Source organism: Vigna unguiculata, chromosome 6 (assembly GCF_037176805.1).
Source record: "Vigna unguiculata cultivar grain cowpea cultivar isolate G323 ecotype 2 chromosome 6, ASM3717680v1, whole genome shotgun sequence".
Classification (NCBI taxonomy): domain Eukaryota; kingdom Viridiplantae; phylum Streptophyta; class Magnoliopsida; order Fabales; family Fabaceae; genus Vigna; species Vigna unguiculata.
Window position 1 is genome coordinate 15803689 of NC_140797.1, and position 22136 is coordinate 15825824.

Consider the following 22136-nt stretch of genomic DNA (forward strand, 5'->3'; position numbering starts at 1 on the left):
AATAATGAGTTATAAAATAACAAATAATTAGATAGAATATATCAAATATTATTCTACATTATGAAAATAAACAATAAATAAAAATATTAAAAAACTAACAATTGTGTGGTTTAGAAATAATTTGAGAGACTATTGAAAGAAATCGCACAAAGGAAATCAAATGTATAATTAAGGTATGATAAGATGAAAAATACCTTAGAGAACTAATTATTAAATTATGTTTGAAGTCGTTAAAATTAAATAGAAATATATTAGTGACCAAAAAATTTGTCATCAAATTACAAATAAATTAGTAATTAAATTGGTCACTAAATCAAGTACCAATTCGATCATTGAATCGGTCACTAATTTAATCACTGATTCAGAGAATAAATCAACTACTACCACCAATGACGAAAAATAGTGACCGATATGGGTTAATCACTAAATTAGTCACTATTTCATGTTTTTCTTGTAGGGAAATATCATGTACTATTCCTAAATATCATTATATATATATATATATATATATATATATATATATATATATATATACACACACACACACACGCATATATATATATATATATATATATATATATATATATATATATAATTTTAACCACTTCAAACATAATTTAAAGTAAAAAAATTATAGTATGATTAATAATGAGTTATTAAATAATAAAAAAAATTAGATAGAATATATCGAAATATTATTCTACATGATGAAAATAATAAACAATAAATAAAAATATTAAAAAACTAACAAATGTGTGTTTTAGAAATAATTTGAGAGACTATCGAAAGAAATCGCACAAAGGAAATCAAATGTATAATTAAGGCATGATAAGATGAAAAATATCTTAGAGAACTAAGGAAACTTTTCAAATATCAACATATATACTCAATGATTGAAAAATAACAAAAATTATTTTAATGAAACAAAAGAGTTATTCAAATTAAACAAAAATTAATAATAATAATAATAATAAGTAAAGAATTTTTCTTATATTACCTTAAATTATGAGTATAAACATTCTCATGTGAAAGGAAAATATATAATAAATAAAAATATTAAAAAATAATAGAAATATTCAAATGTGAGCATAAATTTTCTTTCATTAACATACATCATTCTAACATAATTACATAAAGGTTATCATAATATAAAAAATATATTGGAGATGCGAATAAGTTTCATGACAAACCAAATAATTAAAGAAATAATATATATACATATATATATATATACATACATATAGTTACTTAATTAATTGTGAATATTTTAATAATTTAAACGAGAATGTAGATATAGCGGGGATATGTCCATCCCCATACCCATCCCCATACCCAACTGAAAAAGAGATTTGGAGTCGCCACCATAGTTATTCTGGGAAACTATGGAAAATCATAAAAATAAAACAAGTCTGCGAAAAACCAGATTTTGGATCCGGGAGTCGGTTACGCGTAGGGAAGGTGTTAGCACCCTACCGCGCCCGCCCGAGGGCGGTACCTTTATTTAAAAATACAAAGTTGATGTGGTTTTCAAAATATTAATTTCCCCAAAAATAATAAGACAAAAATGCTAAAAAGAAACAAAAATATTTTTTAAGTTTTTGGGCCCGACAAGAATTGACCTTGGTCCTACGTATTCTCATTCAGGATGAGAAATCAGGGTTACGTAGTTCTTTAAAAGATATTTGGAAAACTTAGTTGAGAAGAAGATTTGATTTTTTGGGAGGTGAACCTGACAAGGACTGACCTTGCTCCTACGTATCTCACAGTGGAGAATCAAGGATCACGTAGTTCTTAAAAAAGACGTTGTTGTTTGAAAATGTTGATATTTATGTATTTTTGAAAATTTTGTATTTTTTGGTATTTTTGAATTAGTTGAAGATATGTGTCACACGACGCGAGCGGTCGGACAAACACTAAAAGGAAAGAAAACTATTTTTGGTATTTTTGAAAATGAGTGTCACGCGGTGCGAGCGACCGGACAGACACAATAAAGAGAAAGAAAACTATTTTTGGTTTTTTAGATTTTTCTATTTTTCCGTAATTTTTAATAATTTTCAAATATATTTGTTTTTGTTTTTTTTTTTAAGAAGAATAAAAGTGAAAAACAAAATATGGGGATACATGAGTTATTAGTGGGGTGCACAAAGTAAATTGGGTGTGTACAACAAAAATGAGAGTGTAACAAGTAAATATAAAACAAGCCCAAAAATACTATAAAGCATGCCAGGGGAGTGGGGTCAGTAAACATGGTGGTGTCGTCAGCAGATATTGGGAGGTGTATGCATAGTGAAGCAAGGGCTGCAATTAAAAAACAGGGGGGGTGCGCAAGAATAAAGATAACAGAGGTGCGGGAAGGAAGCAAACATGACTCAAAAATGCAAGAGGGTGAGAATATTAAAATGGTGGTGCACGAAGAAAAGAAAAGATGAACATGGAGGTGTAGAGATAAAAAAAGGGAGTGCGCTGTGAAAAAAAAAAAAGTGTGGCATATGGAACCAAATGACTTAAACCTAACTGCTCAGAGAAGCAAGACGCAAGCCTCCTTTCTATCTCTCTCGACACCACCGCGCTGCCACTGGCCACCGACCATCAGCACCCCACTTCCGTCTCTGCCTCGCCGCACCACCGCACGGAGCTCGCCGGCGACACCCATCGACGCCGGCGACACACCTACTATTTTTTTTCGCAACGCGCGAAACCCTTTCTCACTAGCGCGTTCCAAACCGAGGCTGCACCGATCCCCTTCACGGCCGCAAGGTTCAGCATGCCGGAGGTCGCCGCAGGTCGCCGTCAGCGGCTCCAGCCGTCGCAGGCGCCCCCGCCGCAACCATTCATCTCCAAACCCATGATCCTCTGCTTCCGTGAGAGAGGAAGGTGCCCAAGACTCTGCGGCTCGCCACCACCGCGCCAGCCACCACGTCTGGACCCGCGACCGTCGTGACCACACCTTACAGATTAAAGCTCCGACTCGCCGCCGGCAATGCCGCCGGCGATGTCTTCTCTTCTCTGTTTCACTGTTTCGATTGAAAGTGGCTGTTTGGCACTGGAATTGGTGATTTCTCGGAAGCTCCTGGTGGTGGTCTTGGTCTGTTCGTTCAAGATGCAAGTGTACCTCTTGTACATCCTCAATGCCTATGACAGTTCTTTCTTCTCGCAATCTCCTCTGTTCTGTTCTTCCTCCTTTTCTCTCTCATTTTGTTCTCTTTTTGTGCTCTCACCGTGTGTGTTTTTCTGATACTTTTTTTTCTTGTGTGTAGGTCGTGACCAATGCTTAGAGAAAGAGTGGAGTGTGGTTCTTCTCCCCCGTCAGTTGGTGGTGTCCATGATTTTTTTTGAAGTGAAGGTTTTGCATGATATTATGATCTCCTGGTGCAGAGAAAACGTGCTGGAAGAGGGAAAGATTGATGATTCATGTTGGGTGGTTGCGTGTGTTGATTCTTGAGGGAATTCCCAATATCGAAGAAGAGAACCCCACCCCATTGATCGAAACGAAGGATGTGTATGAAGATAAGCGCATGAAACCGAGGACTAATGCATGAAATCAAAGTGGAGAGGTGACAATGTAAGAGAGAGTTGCAGAGGGTAGGTGGCGTTGGTGCAGAAAAAAAAAAAAAAAAAAAAACTTTATTTATTTTTTTTATTTTTTATTTTTTATTTTTTATTTTTTAAAAACAAACGGTTAAATAAAAAGAATAAGATAAAAATGAGCTAAAATAAAATAAAAGTACAGTAAAATATATTAAACCCAAAGATTATAAAATAAAACTAAATAAAAAAGAAACCAAATAAAGAAAAAGAATAAAATAAAATGGGGCAAAAATTTTAAAATAATATAAGATAATAACAATAGTAATAAAATAAAACAAAATAAAAATCATAAAACAAAAGTAAAACGAATTTGAAACAAAAACAAAACAAAAAGAAGATGAAAATAAAGTTGAAACAAGATAAAAAGTAAAAGAAGAAATATTTATTTATCTAGGTCAAACAACAATTTCTTTATTTTTTTACCCGGACGAAATTGGGTGTTGACAAAAACCATCTAAAAATAACGAAAATTTAAAAATTATTATAAAATAAGGTTTAAAAAGTAATTTTTAATTATAAATTGTTTATTACATTACTTTTAATTATTTTTTATTAAAATATGTTGCTTTCATTTATACATTTTCATATTTTTTCTACGATAAATCAAACTTATATAATGATAATTTTTAATTATTTTTAAAATAAAGTACAATTTGGTAATCTTGTTTTTTTATGATTGAAATAAAAATTTTAATCTATCACATCCATCAAATCACTCACAAACTTTAACAAACTTTACTCTTAATCCACCCATTTTCACCTTTAATCCACTTAAAGTGAACAACACAAACTTCACACTGTAATCCACTTGATGCCATCGTCGCCCTCTCCATCCAATCAACCTTGGGGGAGAGAGGGGAAGGAAGGGAGAAATTCTTCTAATTTAAAATCATCTCTATTATGCCTTGGTTTGAGGGTGACATCAAGATTACAATTATGGCCGCAATTTATTTTTCAGCTTAATAATGAAAATGATGTAAATATGACTTTTCAAATTATTTTTACAAAAATAATTAATAACGAAAATTTGAAAATTGTTATAAAATAAGGTTTTAAAAGTAATTTTTAATTATAATTTTTTTTATAACATTATCTTTTAATTATTTTTTTATCAAAATATGTTACTTTCATTTATACATTTTCATATTTTTTATACGATAAATTAAACTTATATAATGATAATTTTTAATTACTTTTAAAATAAAGTACAATTTGGTCATAGATGTTTGCAGCATATGATTGAGGTTTTTCATTGTCTAACGTCCCTGTCTCTTTTAACATAGAACAAGCCTCTGTAGGATGATTAGTAGAAGCACAAATTCCACATAAAGTAGAAGGGATAGGCTTTTCTGTAAGTCTGTCAAGGTCCTTACCATGGCCGCTAAGTCATCCAACTTCCCTTCTATTTTCTTGTGATCTGCAACATATGAAGCTTCTACTCCATGGCATTTTCTTATAAGCATATGTACCGAATGGACAAGTAAAGGTAGTCTTATGTTGATCCTCTGGGGCAATACAAATCTGAAAATACTCAGAGAATCCATCAAGAAAACAATAATGAGACTTACCTGCCAATCGATCTAACATCTGGTCCATGAATGGTAAAGGAAAGTGGTCCTTCCTGGTGGCCTGGTTTAGTCTTCTATAATCAATACAGACCCTCCAGCTATTCTGAATATGAGTAGGAATCAACTTGTTCTTCTCATTCTTGACCATGGTGATCTTAGATTTCTTGGGGACCACATGTACAGGACTCACCCAAGTGCTGTCAGAAATAGGATATATAATACCTGCTTGTAGCAACTTGGTGACTTCTTTCTTCACAACCTCCATCAGCTGAGGATTCAGTCTCCTCTGAGGTTGCCTTATTGGCTTAGCATCCTCCTCCAAGAGTATTCTATGCATGCAGAAAGAAGGACTAATACCAGGAATATCTGCCAAAGTCCAGTCTATTGCTCGCTTGTGATCTTTGATAACCTGCAATAGCTTTTGTTCCTGCTCGTCAGTAAGCAAGGCAGATATAATAACAGGGAGTTTCCCATCCCTCTCAAGATAAACATATTTCAAATGAGATGGTAAAGGTTTCAACTCCAAAGTGGGTGGTTGTTCCACAGATGGCAACATTTTACTGCCTAAGGTAATTTCAGCCACCTCAACATCACACTCGGACGCCATAGAGGTATCAAATAGTGACACCGCGTCCTCCATATCACCTGTTTTACAATTTTCTCTTTCGTCTAAAATTGAGCCCGAAATATTCGAAAGAGAAAAATCCAAAGAAGAAGAAAAACCAGATAAAACGTCCAAAAGTCCAAAAGCATAATTGTTCACTACATTACTCAATAAATCAATACAAAACAAAGAATGGTCTTCAATTGGGTGCTTCATGGCTTCTAGCACGTTGAACTGCACCTTCTCATCTCCTATCTCCATAGTTAAGGATCCTGCATGCACGTCTATCTTGGTACGTGCTGTCATCATGAATGGTCTTCCCAAGATAATTATGGTTGAACTCATTCCTTCATCATCCTTCATGTTAAAGATATAGAAATCTGCAGGAAAAATTAACTTGTCCACACGGACAAGCACATCTTCTAGCACACTTGCAGTGTTAACTGTGCTACGGTTTGCCAATTGAATGACCACACCAGTAGACTTAAGAGGTCCAAGATGAAGTGAAGTAAAAATAGATAAAGGCATTACATTAATGGAAGCTCCTAAATCTAACACAGCATTGTCAAACTTAGTACTTCCTATAATGCAGGGAACAGAAAACATACTTGGATCCTTACACTTTTGCGGCATTTTGACTGCAGGCTTCTTAATTAAGCTAGAGATGTTTCTTCCCATGTTCACTACCTCTTTGTCCATAATACGCCTTTTATGTGTACATAATTCTTTGAGAAACTTGGCGTATTTAGGAATTTGTCTTACAGCATCCAACAAAGGGATGTTTATCTCCACTTTCTTGAAAGTATTCAAGATTTCTTTGTCTAACTCCTCCATCTTTTTAGTTTTTGGTTTCAAACGATTTGGATAGGGAGGAGAAGGAGAATAAGGAGAAGAATTTTCAGAGGAAGTATTAGGGGATACCAACCTGGAGTTATCACTCGATGCATGCATTTCAGATGTTGCTTGTGTTGCTTCATCTGATCTTCCTCTTTCATCATTAGGTACAACTTCATTGTCCTTATCTTCATCTTCTTGGGTATCCCCAAGGCCTTGTATTTGCTTACCCGATCTTAAAGTAATAGCACTTACATTTCGCGGGTTGATTACAGTTTGTGCAGGCAAATTGCTCGAGCCTTATTGAGACTTCATCTGATTTAACTCATTTGCCATTTGTCCAATTTGGTTCTGCAAGTTTTGATTGGTTGCTTCCATCGTCTGTTTCAACTCATTGATTTGTCCCTTCATCATGTTAGCCATCATTTTCATCATTGCTTCCATGTTTGAATCATCAGAGGTTGCAGCTGGTTGTGGTTGTTGCCTCTATTGAGGTGGAACATAGACTTGTTGGTGTTGAGGCTGTTGATTTCCCCATTTTTGGCTAGGATATTCCTTCCAATCTGGGTTGTACTTGTTGGAGGACAAATCATGGTTGTATTACTGCCGAGGTGGTCTATTATTGCCATAGATGTTTGCAGCCTATGCCTGAGGTTGTTCATTGTCTAACGTCCCTGTCTCTTTTAACATAGAACAAGCCTCTGTAGGATGATTAGTAGAAGCACAAATTACACATAAAGTAGAAGGGATAGTCTTTTTCTGTAAGTTTGTCAAGGTCCTTACCATGGCCGCTAAGTCATCCAACTTCCCTTCTATTTTCTTGTGATCTGCAACATATGAAGCTTCTACTCCATGGGTTCCCTTCAATAGAGTTATAGAATTACGCCTTGTAGAAAATTGTTTATGGTTTGACGCCATAGTTTCAATCAATTGTCTTGCATTTGTTGGCGTTTTGTCCACCAATGACCCTCCACTTGCAGCATCTATCATTTGTCTATCCATGATACTCAATCCCTCATAAAAGTACTGAATGAGGAGATGCTCGTTTATTTGGTGATGAGGACAGGAAGCACATAACTTTTTGAATCTTTCCCAATACTCGTGAAGACTTTCTCTTTCTTGTTGCCTTATCCCATAAATATCTTTGCGAATAGTAGCAACTCTAGATGCTGCAAAAAACTTTTCCAGAAATAATCTTTTCAGAGTCTCCCAAGTATTGATGGATCCTGGCGGAAGGCAGTATAACCAATTCTTAGCGGCATCTTGCAATGAGAATGGAAAAGCCTTAAGCTTGATATGTTCCTCTGTCACTGTTGTAGGTCTCATGGATGAACAAACAACATGAAATTCCTTCAAATGATGGTACAGGTCTTCTCCTGCTAATCCATGGAATTTGGGTAAAAGATGGATTAACCCAGACTTAAGCTCACATTCTCCATCTGGATATTGGATGCACATGTTTTGTGTAATTGCTGCATCCGGTGAAACTAACTCTCTTATTGTTCTTTCTTCCATTCTATCTTCTTGAATTTCTGGTTAGGTGATGGATCAGAAGATATGTTAATCACCGGAGGTGATTCTAGTGGTACACTTTCAGTGGTAGGTTCAGATGATGACGATGCTCCTTCAGTAGAACACCTGAGTTCAAGTCTCCTACGTGATTTACGCAAGTTCCTTTCAAGTTCTGAATCAAGTTGATAAAATTGACCCGGATTGGCCCGAGTCATGCACTATGCAGTCCACCTGAAAGTGTTTCCCTGTGTGTTTTTTTCTTCTTCCTATTCTTGTTTTGGAGAAAGATTTCAAGAAAGAAATATGTTAAGATGTCGTTGGGTCTACTCCGAGGAAAGAGAGGTGCGTCACAATGGACAACTTAAATACCAAGTCTTTCCTAGACAGAGTTTTCCAAACTAGTCTCAAAAAACTTTCTTAAAAGAAATTCTTGATCAAAAAAAGAATAGAACTTTGCTTGGAATATATTAAAAGAAAACTAGAGACTACAAAATAACAAACTCTATTAAACGTATATGCGTAAAATAAATAAAGTCTATTCCTAATCATGTCTATTCCTTTGTTTCCTCACCAAATAGAAAACTTAATTAATCAAAGTAAAGTCTTGACTAATTTTAGTTAAAGTAATTACCACTAATCAAAGTAAAGTCTTAATTATTGGCAAAAACTTATTTAATCAAATGAAAGTTTCTAAATAAAATCAAAGTAAAGTCTCAATTTAATTTAAAAACCTTTTAGCTCATATGATTAGCATGCATGTAGATTTAAAATCATTATTTTCTATTCGATTAAGAAGCAAATGACATAGATAAACAAAAACCACAACAATAATCAAAATAACAAACACATAAATTCATCTAACCTCAGAATCCATTTAAGAAAGTACAGTGGAATCAACCTTAAAAGCTTAGCCCTCTATGGCTTTGATGGAATACATGATGATATGAAGGAAAGAAAATAAAAGAAAGAATGAGAGATGTGGTGGAGACGGTATCTGCCAAAACCAGAGAGTTCTAAGTGTCTAAGTTGTCAATTCTCAGTCCCCGCTTCTGCTCCCTTAAGTTTCTTTATATAGGCTTCCACTGGACTTTGGGCTTTATCTGCCAGTCGCTAAAATCTTTTATTTTTATTTAATTAATTAGCAACTTAGTTTCTGTCCAATTTCCAATTCTGCCCCTCTTATTTAACCATTTTTGCAGTTTTGACCAAAGTTTGACCAGAGTTTGACCAGTTGACCAGAGTTTGACCAGTTGACTGCCTATCAGATGCTGACACGTGGCGTAGAGTGCACTTTCTCTCTCCAGACTAGGGTTTGCTGCGTTTAGGGTTTCATGGAGGCTTGTGGATGACGGCGCGACTGCTCCTCCTTCTCCGGCGACGAAGGCGCGGTGGTGGAGGTTTGTGGACGCTGCTGGTGCGCGAATGATGGTTGCAGGTGCGGTGGCGCGCTGTCACGGTGCTGCACGTTTCCAGAGCCAGTGTTGCAGTGATGGTGATGCGCGGAACAACCTTCGCGGAGGCGTGGTGGTGTGCGTGACTGGTTCGCGCAGATGCAGGTGCTAGCGTGGTGGCTGGCGCTGCTGTGGAGATGGTGCGACGGAGGCGCGCTGCAGTTGTGCGAACGAAGAGGATGGTTGTCGTGGAGGTGCTGCGATGGTGCGTGAAAGTTGCGGGAATGGAGGCTGCGGACGAAGAGGTGCGGTGGTGGCCAGCGAGATGAAGAGGTGCGGCAGCGGCTGCCATGGTGATGGAAGTTGAGGAGAAAGTTAGGGTTAGGGTTTCATTTTGGGAGATGGTGACGTGGCAGGATTTGATTGGTGAATTTGGTGAGTGGAGGATTATGACACGTGTCAGCTTATGGTTGGCCTGATTTGAAAGTTGAGGATTGCCACATGGCGTGATCTGGTTGAGTGTAGTTTAAGTGGTAACAGGGGTGCAACTTAGTGAAAAGTGGGGGTGCAGAACAGGGTTTTTTTTGGTGGTCCACTTTGCAGGAGTGTGCAAATAAAATCTGGGGGTCCATTTAGATCCTGATTTATTCTTTTCCAGAATTTTCTGATTTTGGACTTATTTTGTAACTTTGAATATTTTAAATCCACACTATTAATGACCAAAAATAAATTCCAGCTGCATTAACAAACGTTAGAATATCCAATAATATTTTATGCAACTAAAATCAATTTTTACGCCACTTTTACCAAACTTACTCAATAAATCCAATAATCACAAATCCTAATTAAATCAATCTTTAAGCACAAAAAATTCAATTAAATCCCCAAATTTAAATATTAAATGAGGGCAAAAATTTAGACTCATCACAAAGGTAAGGGAAGTTAGGTTTTGAGTCATTAAGAGTTATTTCTGCATGTCTTTGGTATGTACCATGATTTTATGCTTGATTGATGTTTTGGATAGTATGAACTGGCTTGTTTGAGTTCTGGAATGTTGCTATTGAGTTTGAGTTCCTGTTGCGCGTAACAGTGGCGAGTACTGTTTTGTCGCCTAAGCGAGCTCGTCTCGCCTAGGCAAGAATGGTTGAGACTCGCCAAGGTTTTGTTCGAGCAGCTCGCCCAAGCGGAGGGCTCTTGTTTTGAGCGACACGCTGTCTCGCTCAGGCGAGAGTGCCTTGCCCAAGCGAGTTCTCGAAGAAAACTTGGTGTCCTCTGCTCACGTTCTCATCCAGTCGAGGGATTTCGATTTTAGGAGAAGAGTGATCTTGCTCAGGCGAGGGAGTCTCGCCCAGGCGAGAGCTCGCAGAGTGTCCCTGTTGCAGATCTCGCCCAGGCGACTTTGCCTAGCTTAAGCGAGACAATTGTGTAGCTTAAGCGAAGGCATTTAGCCTAGCCGAGAAATGGGTCAGGTTTGGGTCTATTTCCTTTGGCTATCTGTGGGTTGGCTGTATGACTTGAAAATGCATGAATTCCTGAAATATATATGCCCTGGAATGGGTATGTTTGGTATGAGTGATGGTATGGAATTGTACATGATGGTTGGGTGAAATGAGAATTGAATGTATGAGATGAAAGTGGTGGTTGTGGTATGAGAGACATGAAAATTGTATGTGATAGGCATAATTCCATGAGTCTCGTAGGGAGACTTCATGGTGGCGTGTAATGTATATATTAAGGTATTGATTCAAGTAAGGATCGCATCCCGAAACTCTAAAGGGTTAGTGAGTCTCATGTAGAGCAAACTGACCCAAGTGGTGAGAGTGGCAAGAGGCCTTAGTCTTTGGTAGGATAATGGCCTTAGATGCTTCAAGGTTAACCTTGTGCGTGGTAGGGTGAAACCCATTGGCAATGGCTCTGCAGAGTAGTAGAGGCCACCACGAATGCAAGCGTCCAGTGAATCCGATCTTAGTATATGTATCTGGATAATTGAGTCATAGTGTCCTATGTGTTTGCTATAATTTGATTCTTTGTGCCTACTGTGCTGCATGATTGAACTGTTAAAATACTTGTCTGCTATACCCTGATAAAATTTATATTGCACTAGCTTACCCTTGCATTTCTGTTTATGTTCCTGTTATGTTTTCTCTTTTGCGATGATCACCCTTGGTGGGAGCAGATGGAGGAAATTCTGGGAGTAGGCCTGGTGGGAGCAGTAGCGCAGCTTAGGGGATCTATTTGTGTGCCTCTCAGGAGCGTTCTATGGCCCTAGTGCCTTTGTAACTCCTAGCTCTAGGAGCCTTTCTTTTGCATAATTGTGAACCTTGTTGTTTCTGTTTTGGCTATGGCATAGTTGTATGCCTAGAACCCCTTTCAAGTACTCTTATGGATGATTGTAAAAGTGAATTCCCTGTCTATGGTTTTTCATCAGTTTGCTTTGCTCTTTATAATTATGATCATGTGATATATTATTATGTAGATTATTCTATTTAAATGGGATGTCACATTTTTATGGTATTAGAGCCTTCGTTCCTTAGTGTCTGTGGGTTGTGTGTTTGCTTAGCTTTCGTTGTGCCCTTTCTTGTCGTGTTTAGATGTGTTTCCAATCTAACCCAGTTTCTGATGGTTGTTTCTGTGCGTCCAGTGTAATGGCACCCCCTCGTATAGCTCCTCCTCAACCCTCTCAAGGTGACGGACAAGACCTGGCAAGGGCGATCAAGGCTATGGCTGTAGCGTTGACGTAACAGAGCAATGCCATGTTGCAACAGCATGAGGCGGCAATGCAGCGCCAAGAGGCTGTCTTGGAGCAGCAACACCTGGCAAGGAGGGCCACTTTGGCAGAGATTGTCCCACTCTGAGGAGGACAGTGTCACGACCTTCACCACAGACTCCGAGCCAGACTTCGGGCTAGACTCAACAGAGGAGGGGAGGAAGCAGGCCTTAGGCTACAGGCAGGGTCTATGCATGACTAGGTCAGAGGTAGCATGTTTAGGTAACCTTGTGATTGGTTGTTGTTTGATATCTGGCAAGTCTTGTTGTGTGCTTTTTGATTCTGGAGCGACACACTCGTTTGTGTCAGAGTCTTGTGTGCGGGACTTGGGTCTGCCGGTGTGTGAGCTACCGTTTGACCTCGTGGTATCTACCCCGGCATCTGGGTTGGTTAGGACTTCTTCGGTGTGTGCTAGATGTCCAGTTGAGGTAGAGGGACATGTATATAATGTCAATCTCATATGCCTCCCTCTACAAGGGCTAGATGTGATCTTGGGAATGGATTGGCTCTTTGCCAATCATGTTCTCATAGACTGTCAAGAGAAGAAGCTGTTGTTGTCCAACTTAGAGGAGCCTGAGTTGTTGTCTTCTCATGGGGTTATGAAGGAAATCCGAGACGGCGCACAGTGCTATATGGTCTTTGCCAAGAAGGATGTTGAGAAGGAGGAAAGGATAGCGGTGATACCAGTGGTTAGGGAATTTGAGGATGTGTTCCCCAAAGAGGTACCAGGTTTGCCCCCGAGGAGAGAAGTTGAGTTCTCTATAGACTTGGTACCGGGAGCTGGCCCTGTGTCGATAGCTCCTTACCGCATGGCCCCAGTGGAGTTGGTGGAGTTAAAGAAGCAGATAGAGGGATTGCTTGAGAAACAGATTATACGACCGAGTGCTTCGCCGTGGGAAGCGCATGTCTTGTTGGTAAAGAAGAAAGATGGCGGCTCGAGGTTGTGTGTGGATTATAGGCAGCTGAACAAGCTGACTATCAAAAATAAGTACTCCTTGCCAAGAATAGATGATTTGATGGATCAGCTACATAAGGCGTCAGTGTTCTCCAAGATTGATCTCCGGTCAGGTTATCATCAGATTCTGGTGAAGGCAGAAGATGTAGAGAAGACTGCTTTCTGATCCAGATATGGGCACTACGAGTATGTTGTCATGCCATTCGGTGTGACTAATGCCCCGACTTTGTTCATGGACTACATGAACTGGATCTTTCGCCTGTTTCTAGATAAGTTTGTCGTGGTCTTTATAGACGACATACTCATCTACTCCAGGACGCATGAGGAACATACCAAGCATTTGAGGATAGTGCTTGGTATCTTAAGGGAGAAACAATTGTTTGCCAAGTTGTTAAAGTGTGACTTTTGGATGAGAGAGGTGCATTTCTTGGGGCACGTGATATCATCTTAGGGTATAGTTGTGGATCCAGCTAAGGTGGAGGTCGTGATACACTGGTAGTGTCCCAAGTCAGTGACAGAGATTCGGAGTTTTGTGGGTTTAGCTGGCTACTACAGGAGGTTTATAGAGGGGTTCTCCAAGATAGTGGCACCCCTGACACAACTGACAAGGAAGGACCAACCGTTTGCATGGACTGATAGGTGTGAGGAGAGCTTCAGGGAGCTTAAGTAGAGACTGATGAGTGCTTTAGTGTTGGTAATCCCGGATGTGAGTAAACCCTTTGAGGTTTACTGTGATGCCTTTCATCAGGGTCTTGGATGTGTCTTGATGCAAGAGAGAAAGGTGGTGGCCTATGCTTCGAGGCAGTTGAAGGTTCATGAGAAGAACTACCCCACTCATGACCTAGAATTAGCAGCGATGGTTTTTGCTTTGAAAATCTGGAGGCACTACTTGTATGGTGCACAGTTCCGTGTGTTTAGTGACCACAAGAGTTTGAAGTACCTCTTTGATCCAAAAGAGTTGAATATGAGGCAGAGGCGGTGGATAGAGTTCCTAAAGGACTACGACTTTAAGCTTCTCTATCACCCAGGGAAGGCAAATGTGGTGGCAGACGCACTGAGTAGAAAGACCATGCATGTGGCACACCTGATGATAAAAGAGATGGAGTTGCTTGAGAGCTTCAGAGACATGAAGCTACAGTTTGAGTTGGAGTCGGAATCCATTAGATGTAGCACTCTGACTATATCTAGTGACTTCCTGAGTTTGATCAAGGAGAAGCAAGCACAAGATGATAGTTTGCAGAGGGTAAAAGAGCTACTTGGATCAGAACAGGCCAAGGAGTTTGCCTTGGGTAGTGACTGTGTGTTGAGGTTCAGAGGCAGAGTTTGTGTGCCAGATAATGCTGAGTTGAGGAGATTGGTTCTTGAGGAGGGACACAAGAGTCGTTTTAGTCTGCATCCTGGCATGACTAAGATGTACCAAGACCTCAAGGAGAATTTTTGGTGGCAAGGCATGAAAAAGGAAGTTGCACAGTTCATATCGGCCTGTTTGACTTGTCAAAAGGCTAAGGTGGAGCATCAGAAACCTGGTGGGATGCTCTAACCCTTAGGTATTTCGGTGTGGAAGTGGGATAGCATAGCTATGGATTTTGTTACCCACTTGCCTCGCACTGTGAGAGGGCATGATGCTATATGGGTGGTAGTGGATCGACTAACGAAGAGTGCTCACTTTTTGGCGGTGAATCTCAGAATGTCTGTGGCCAAGTTGGCCCAGCTCTACATCCGAGAGATAGTGAGACTCCATGGAGTACCCAGTAGCATAGTGTCTGACAGAGACCCCAGTTCACTTCAAGGTTCTCGCAGACGCTGTAGGAGGCTATGGGTAGTAGGCTGAGGATGAGTTCTGCTTATCATCCTCAAACGGATGGCCAGTCAGAGAGGGTGATTCAGTCCTTAGAGGACTTGTTGAGAACATGTATCTTGGACCACCTTGGCAGTTGGGATGAGGTGTTACCGCTGGTGGAGTTCACCTACAACAATAGTTACCACCCGAGTATAGGGATGGCGCCTTATGAAGCTTTGTATGGGAGGAGGTGTAGGACTCCCTTATGTTGGTACCAGGATGGCGAGTCGGTTTTGGTAGGACCTGAGTTGTTGCAACAAACCATAGAGAAGGTGCAGTTAGTGAGGGATAGGTTGCAAGCATCTAAGAGTCGGCAGAAAGCATATGCAGACCGGAGGAGGAGGCCCCTAGAGTTTGAGGCTAGGGAGCATGTGTTCTTGAGGGTGACCCGAACCACTAGTGTGGGGAAGGTTATCCGCTCAAGGAAGTTATCTCCTAAGTTCTTGGGTCCATATCAGATCTTGAGGAGGATAGGGCCCGTGGCTTACGAGATTGCATTGCCACCCCAATTGGCTAATCTACACCCAGTCCTCCATGTCTCAAAACTACAGAAGTATGTTTTTGACCCATCACATGTGTTGGAGGCGGAGGATGTGCAAGTCAGGGAGGATCTCCGGGTAGTGGTATAGCCCGTGGCCATAGAGGATCGCCAAGTGAAGGAGCGCAAGGGAAGAGCCACTAGTCTTGTGAAGGTCACCTTGGACTGGAGGACATGTGACTCTACCTTGGAGCTAGAGGAAGATATGAGGAGTTCCTATCCACATCTTTTCTGGTAAGTCTAATTTTTCGAGGACGAAAATTTTTGTTGTTGGGGAGATATTGTAAACCCTTTTTTGTGTCCCAAAAAGGGTTGGGCATGGCCTTTTCGTATGCCCAAGACCAGCCCAACTGTAGGACCCCAATACCCCTTTCAACTCACTTAGTATGCTCTTGTCTCCTTTTTCAGAAAACAATTTCCTCTCCTCTCTTATCTTCCGCTAGGAGCTCTGCTAGGGCATGATCTTCATCCACCTTCGAGCTAACAAAACCCATCTAGTACCTTCTGGTAAGTTGAACTTTAGAGTTCTTTGGTTTATTCCCTCCTCATTTCGCTGTTTGAGCATGTTGGTTGGGTAGGGTTCCAAGTATTTACCTCGTTTTGTCATGGTTTTCACTTTTCAGCTCACTACTCGAGTTCCTGGAGCTGTAGTACCCCTTAGTTAAGATCTGTTTGCTTTTGGTGCTTAAAACAGAGGTAAGGGAAGCTAGGTTTTGAGTCATTAAGAGCTATTTTTGCATGTCTTTGGTCTGTACCATGATTTTATGCTTGATTGATGTTTTGGATAGTATGAACTGGCTTGTTTGAGTTTTGGTATGTTGCTATTGAGTTTGAGTTCCTGTTGCATGCGCGTAACAGTGGCGAGTACTATTATTCTCGCCCAAGTGAGCTCGTCTCGCCTAGGCGAGAATGGTTGAGACTCGCCCAGGTTTTGTTCGAGCAGCTCGCCCAAGCGGAGGGCTCTTGTTTTGAGCGACACGCTGTCTTGCTCAGGCGAGAGTGACTCGCCCAAGCGAGTCTCAAAGAAAACTTGGTGTCCTCTGCTCGAGTTCTCGTCCAGGCTAGGGATTTTGATTTTGGGGGAAGAGTGATCTCGCTCAGGAGAGGGAGTGTCACCAGGGCGAGAGCTAGTAGAGTGCCCCTGTTGCAGATCTCACCCAAGCGACTTTGCCTAGCTTAAGCGAAGGCATTTAGCCTAAGCGAGAAAGGGGTCAGGTTTGGGTCTATTTCCTTTTGCTATCTGTGGGTTGGCTGTATGACTTGAAAATGCATGAATTCCTGAAATATATATGCCCTTGAATTGGTATGTTTGGTATGAGTGATGGTATAGAATTGTACATGATGGTTGGGTGAAATGAGAGTTGAATGTATGAGATGAAAGTGGTGGTTGTGGTATGAGAGACATGAAAATTGTGTGTGATAGGCGTAATTCCATGAGTCTCGTAGGGAGACTTCATGGTGGCGTGTAGTGTATATATTAAGATATGGATTCAAGTAAGGATTGCATCCCGAAACTCTAAAGTGTTAGTGAGTCTCATGTAGAGCAAACTGACCCAAGTGGTGAGAGTGGCAGGAGGCCTTAGTCTTTGGCAGGATAATGGCCTTAGATACTTGAAGGTTAACCTTGTGCGTGGTAGGGTGAAACCCATTGGCAATGGCTCTGCAGAGCAGTAGCGGCCACCACGAGTGCAAGCGTCCAGTGAATCTGATCTTAGTATATGTATCCGGATAATTTAGTCATAGTGTCCTATGTGTTTGCTATAATTTGATTCTTTGTGCCTACTGTGCTGCATGATTGAACTGTTTAATAACTTGTCTGCTATACCCTAATAAAATTTATATTGCACTAGCTTACCCTTGCATTTCTGTTTATGTTCCTGTTATGTTTTCTCTTTTGCAATGATCACCCTTGGTGGGAGCAGATGGAGGAAATTCTGGGAGTAGGCCTGGTGGGAGCAGTAGCGCAGCTTAGGGGATCTGTTTGTGTGCCTCTCATGAGCGTTCTATGGCCCTAGTGCCTTTGAAACTCCTAGCTCTAGGAGCCTTTATTTTGCATAACTGTGAACCTTGTTGTTTTTGTTTTGGCTATGGCATGGTTGTATGCCTAGAACCCCTTTCAAGTACTCTTAGGGATGATTGTAAAAGTGAATTCCCTGTCTATGGTTTTTCATCAGTTTGCTTTGCTCTTTATTATTATGATCATGTGATATATTATTAAGTAGATTATTCTATTTAAATGGGATGTCACTTCCGCAATTTATTTTTCAGCTTAATTATGAAAATGATGTAAAAATATATCTTTTTAAATAATTATTACAAAAATAATTAATAACAAAAATTTGAAAATTGTTATAGAATAAGGTTTAAAAAGTAATTTTTAATTATAAATTTTTTTATTACATTATCTTTTAACTATTTTTTTAATAAAATATGTTACTTTCATTTATACATTTTCATATTTTTTCTACGATAAATCAAACTTATATAATGATAATTGTTAAATATTTTTAAAATAAACTGCAATTTCGTAATCTTGTTTTTTAATGTTTTAAATATAATTTATAATATATCACATCCATCAAATCACTCACAATCGTCAACAAACTTTACTCTAAATCTACTCACTTTCACCATTAATCCCCTTAAAGTGAACAAGATAAGCTTCACACTCTAATCCACTTGAATTCATCCTATCTCTCTACCTCCAATCAACGATGAGGGAGAAAGAGGGTAGAAAGAGGGAAATTCCTCTATTTTTCAATCATGTTTGTTCTGCAATGATTTGAGGGTGATATCAAAATTAAAATTACGTACGCACTTTATTTTTTAGCATAATTATGAAAACGATATAAAAATAACGAAAATTTGAATATTGTTACAAAATAATGTTTAAAAAATAATTTTTAATTATAATTTTTTTATTATATTATCTTTTAAATATTTTTTTATTAAAATATGTTGTTTTCATTTATATATTTTCATTTTTTTTTACGATAAATCAAACTTATATAATAATAATCTTTAATTATTTATAAAATAAAGTACAATTTGGTAACCTTGTTTTTCTTTGATTTAAATATAATTTTTAATCTATCACATCCATCAAATCACTCACAAACTTTAACAAACTTACTCCTAATCCACCCACTTTCACCTTTAATCCACTTAAAGTGAACAACACAAACTTCACACTGTAATCCACTTGATGTCATCCTCTCCCATTCCATCCGATCAACCTTGAGGGTGAGAGTGGGGAAGGAAGAGGGGAATTATTCTATTTTTAAATCATCTCTGTTTTGTCTTGATTTGAGGGTGATATCAAGATTATAATTATTTCCGCAATTTATTATTTAGTTTAATTATGAAAAAGATGTAAAAATATGACTTTTCAAATTACTTTTACAAAAGTAATTAATAACGAAAATTTGAAAATTGTTATGAGATAAGGATTAAAAAGTAATTTTCAATTATGAAACTTTTTATTACATTATCTTTTAAATCTTTTTTTATTAAAATATGTTACTTTCATTTATACATTTTGATATTTTTTCTACGATAAATTAAACTTATATAATGATAATTTTTAATTATTTTTGAAATAAAGTACAATTTGGTAATCTTGTTTTTTTATGATTTAAATATAATTTTTAATCTATCACATCCATCAAATCACTCACAAATTTTAACAAACATTACTTTAAATCCACCCGCTTTCACCTTTAATCCACTTAAAGTGAACAACACGAACTTCACACTCTAATCCACTTGATGTCATCCTCTCCCTTTCCATCCGATCAACCTTGAGGAAGAGAGTGGGGAAGCAAGAGGGAAATTCTTCTATTTTTAAATCATCTCTATTATGTCTTGGTTTGAGGGTGATAGCAATATTACAATTATGTCGGCAATTTATTTTTTGTCAACTTAATTATGTAAATGATGTAAAAATATGACTTTTCAAATTAGTTTTACAAAAATAATTATTAACGAAAATTTGAAATTTGTTATAAAATAAGGTTTAAAAAGTAATTTTTAATTATAAATTTTTTTATTACATTATCTTTTAAATATTTTTTAAATAAAATATGTTACTTTCATTTATACATTTTCATATTTTTTTCTACGATAAATCAAACTTATATAATGATAAATTTTAATTATTTTTAAAATAAAGTATGATTTGGTAATCTTATTTTTTTATGATTTAAATATAATTTTTAATCTATCACATCCATCAAATCACTCACAAACTTCAACAAACTTTACTCTAAATCCACCCATTTTCACCTTTAATCCACTGAAAGTGAACAACACAAACTTCACACTTTAATCCACTTGATGTCATCCTCTCCCTTTCCATCCGATCAAACTTGAGGGAGAGAGAGGGGATGCAAGGGAAATTATTCTATTTTTAAATCATCTTTGTTATGTCTTTGTTTGAGGGTGATCTCAATATTACAATTATGCCCTCAATTTATTTTTCAGCTTAATTATTAAAATGATGTAAAAATGCCTTTTCAATTATTTTTACCAAAATAATTAATAACAAAAATTTGAAAATTGTTATAAAATAAGGTTTGAAAAGTAATTTTTAATTATAAAATTTTTTATTGCATTATCTTTTAAATATTTTTTTTATTAAAATATGTTACTTTCATTTATACATTTTCATATTTTTTCTACAATAAACCAAACTTATATAATGATATTTTTTAATTATTTTTAAAATAAACTACTATTTGGAAATCTTGTTTTTTTATGATTTAAATATAATTTTTAATCTATCATATCCATCAAATCACTCACGAATTTTAACAAACTTTACTCTTAATCCAGCCACTTTCACCCTTAATCCACTTAAAGTGAACAACACAAACTTCACATTGTAATGCACTTGATGTCATCCTCTTCCTCTCTATTCAATCAACATGGAGGGAGAGAGGGGAAGGCAGAGGGAAATTCTTTTATTTTTAAATCATCTTTGTTATGTCATGGTTTGAGGGTGATATCAAGACTACAATTATGTCCTCAATTTATTTTTCAGCTTAATTATTAAAATGATGTAAAAATATGCCTTTTTCAATTATTTTTAATAAAATAATTAATAACGACAATTTGAAAATTGTTATAAAATAAGGTTTAAAAAGTAATTTTTTATTAGAATTTTTTTATTACATTATCTTTTAAATTGTTTTTTATTAAAATATGTTACTTTCATTTATACATTTTCATATTTTTTTCTACGATAATTCAAACTTATATAATGATAAGTTTTAATTAATTTTAAAATAAAGTATAATTTGGTAATCTTGTTTTTTTATAATTTAAATATAGATTTTAGTCTATCACATCCATCAAATCACTCGCAAACTTCAACAAACTTTACTTTAAATCCACTCACTTTCAGCTTTAATCCCTTAAAGTGAACAAAGAAGCTTCATCCTATCCCTCTCCCTCCAATCAACGATGAGGGAGAGAGAGGGAAGGAAGAGGGAAATTCCTCTATTTTTTAATCATGTTTGTTATGCAATGGTTTGAGGGTGATATCAAGATTACAATTATGTACACAATTTATAAACCACATTTGTAAAAAAAGTGTGGTCTTTCATAATTTTTAAGCCACATTGTAAAAAGTGTGGTCTTTGTTCATTTTTAAGCCACATATGTAAAAAAATGTGGTCATTGATATTATTTTAAACCACATTAGTAAAAAAGTGTGGTCTTTGATAATTTTTAAGCCACATTTATAAAGAAGTGTGGTCATTGATATTTTTTTAAACCATATTTGTAAAATTGTTACCTTTTATGTATTTAGGTAACATTTTTTTTATGTATTGGTAAGTTTAGTGTTGTCTAAAGCAAAAAATGGTGTAGTGACATCCATCAAATCACTCACAAACTTTAACAAACTTTACTCTAAATCCACCCACATTCACCTTTAATTCATTTAAAGTTAACAACACAAACTTCACACTCTAATCCACTTGATGTCATCCTCTCCTTTTCCATCCGATCAACCGTGAGGGGGAGAGAGGGGAAGGAAGAGGGAAACTCTTCTATTTTTAAATCACTGTTATGTCTTGGTTTGAGGGTGATATCAATATTACAATTATGTCCGCAATTTATTTTTTGTCAACTTAATTATTAAAATAATGTAAAAATATGACTTTTCAAATTACTTTTACAAAAATAATTAATAAAGAAAATTTGAAAATTGTTATAAAATGACGTTTAAAAAGTAATTTTTAATTATAAATTTTTTTATTAAATTATCTTTTAAATATTTTTTATTAAAATATGTTACTTTCATTTATTATTCTCATATTTTTTCTACGATAAATCAAACTTATATAATGATAATTTTTAATTATTTTTAAAATAAAGTATAATTGGGTAATCTTGTTTTTTTATGATTTAAATATAATTTTTAATCTATCACATCCATCAAATCACTCACAAACTTCAACAAACTTTACTCTAATTCTACCAACTTTCACCTTTAATCAGCTTAAAGTGAACAACACAAACTTCACACTGTAATC

General features: G+C 37.0%; 1 long non-coding RNA gene across 1 annotated transcript; it reads left to right on the top strand.

Moving 5' to 3' along the window:
- Positions 1-2553: 2553 nt before the first annotated feature.
- LOC146885571 (uncharacterized) lies at positions 2554-3661 on the top strand. The gene is made up of 2 exons (XR_014995787.1): positions 2554-3165; positions 3258-3661. It is a non-coding gene; the product is annotated as an uncharacterized LOC146885571 (long non-coding RNA).
- Positions 3662-22136: the final 18475 nt, after the last annotated feature.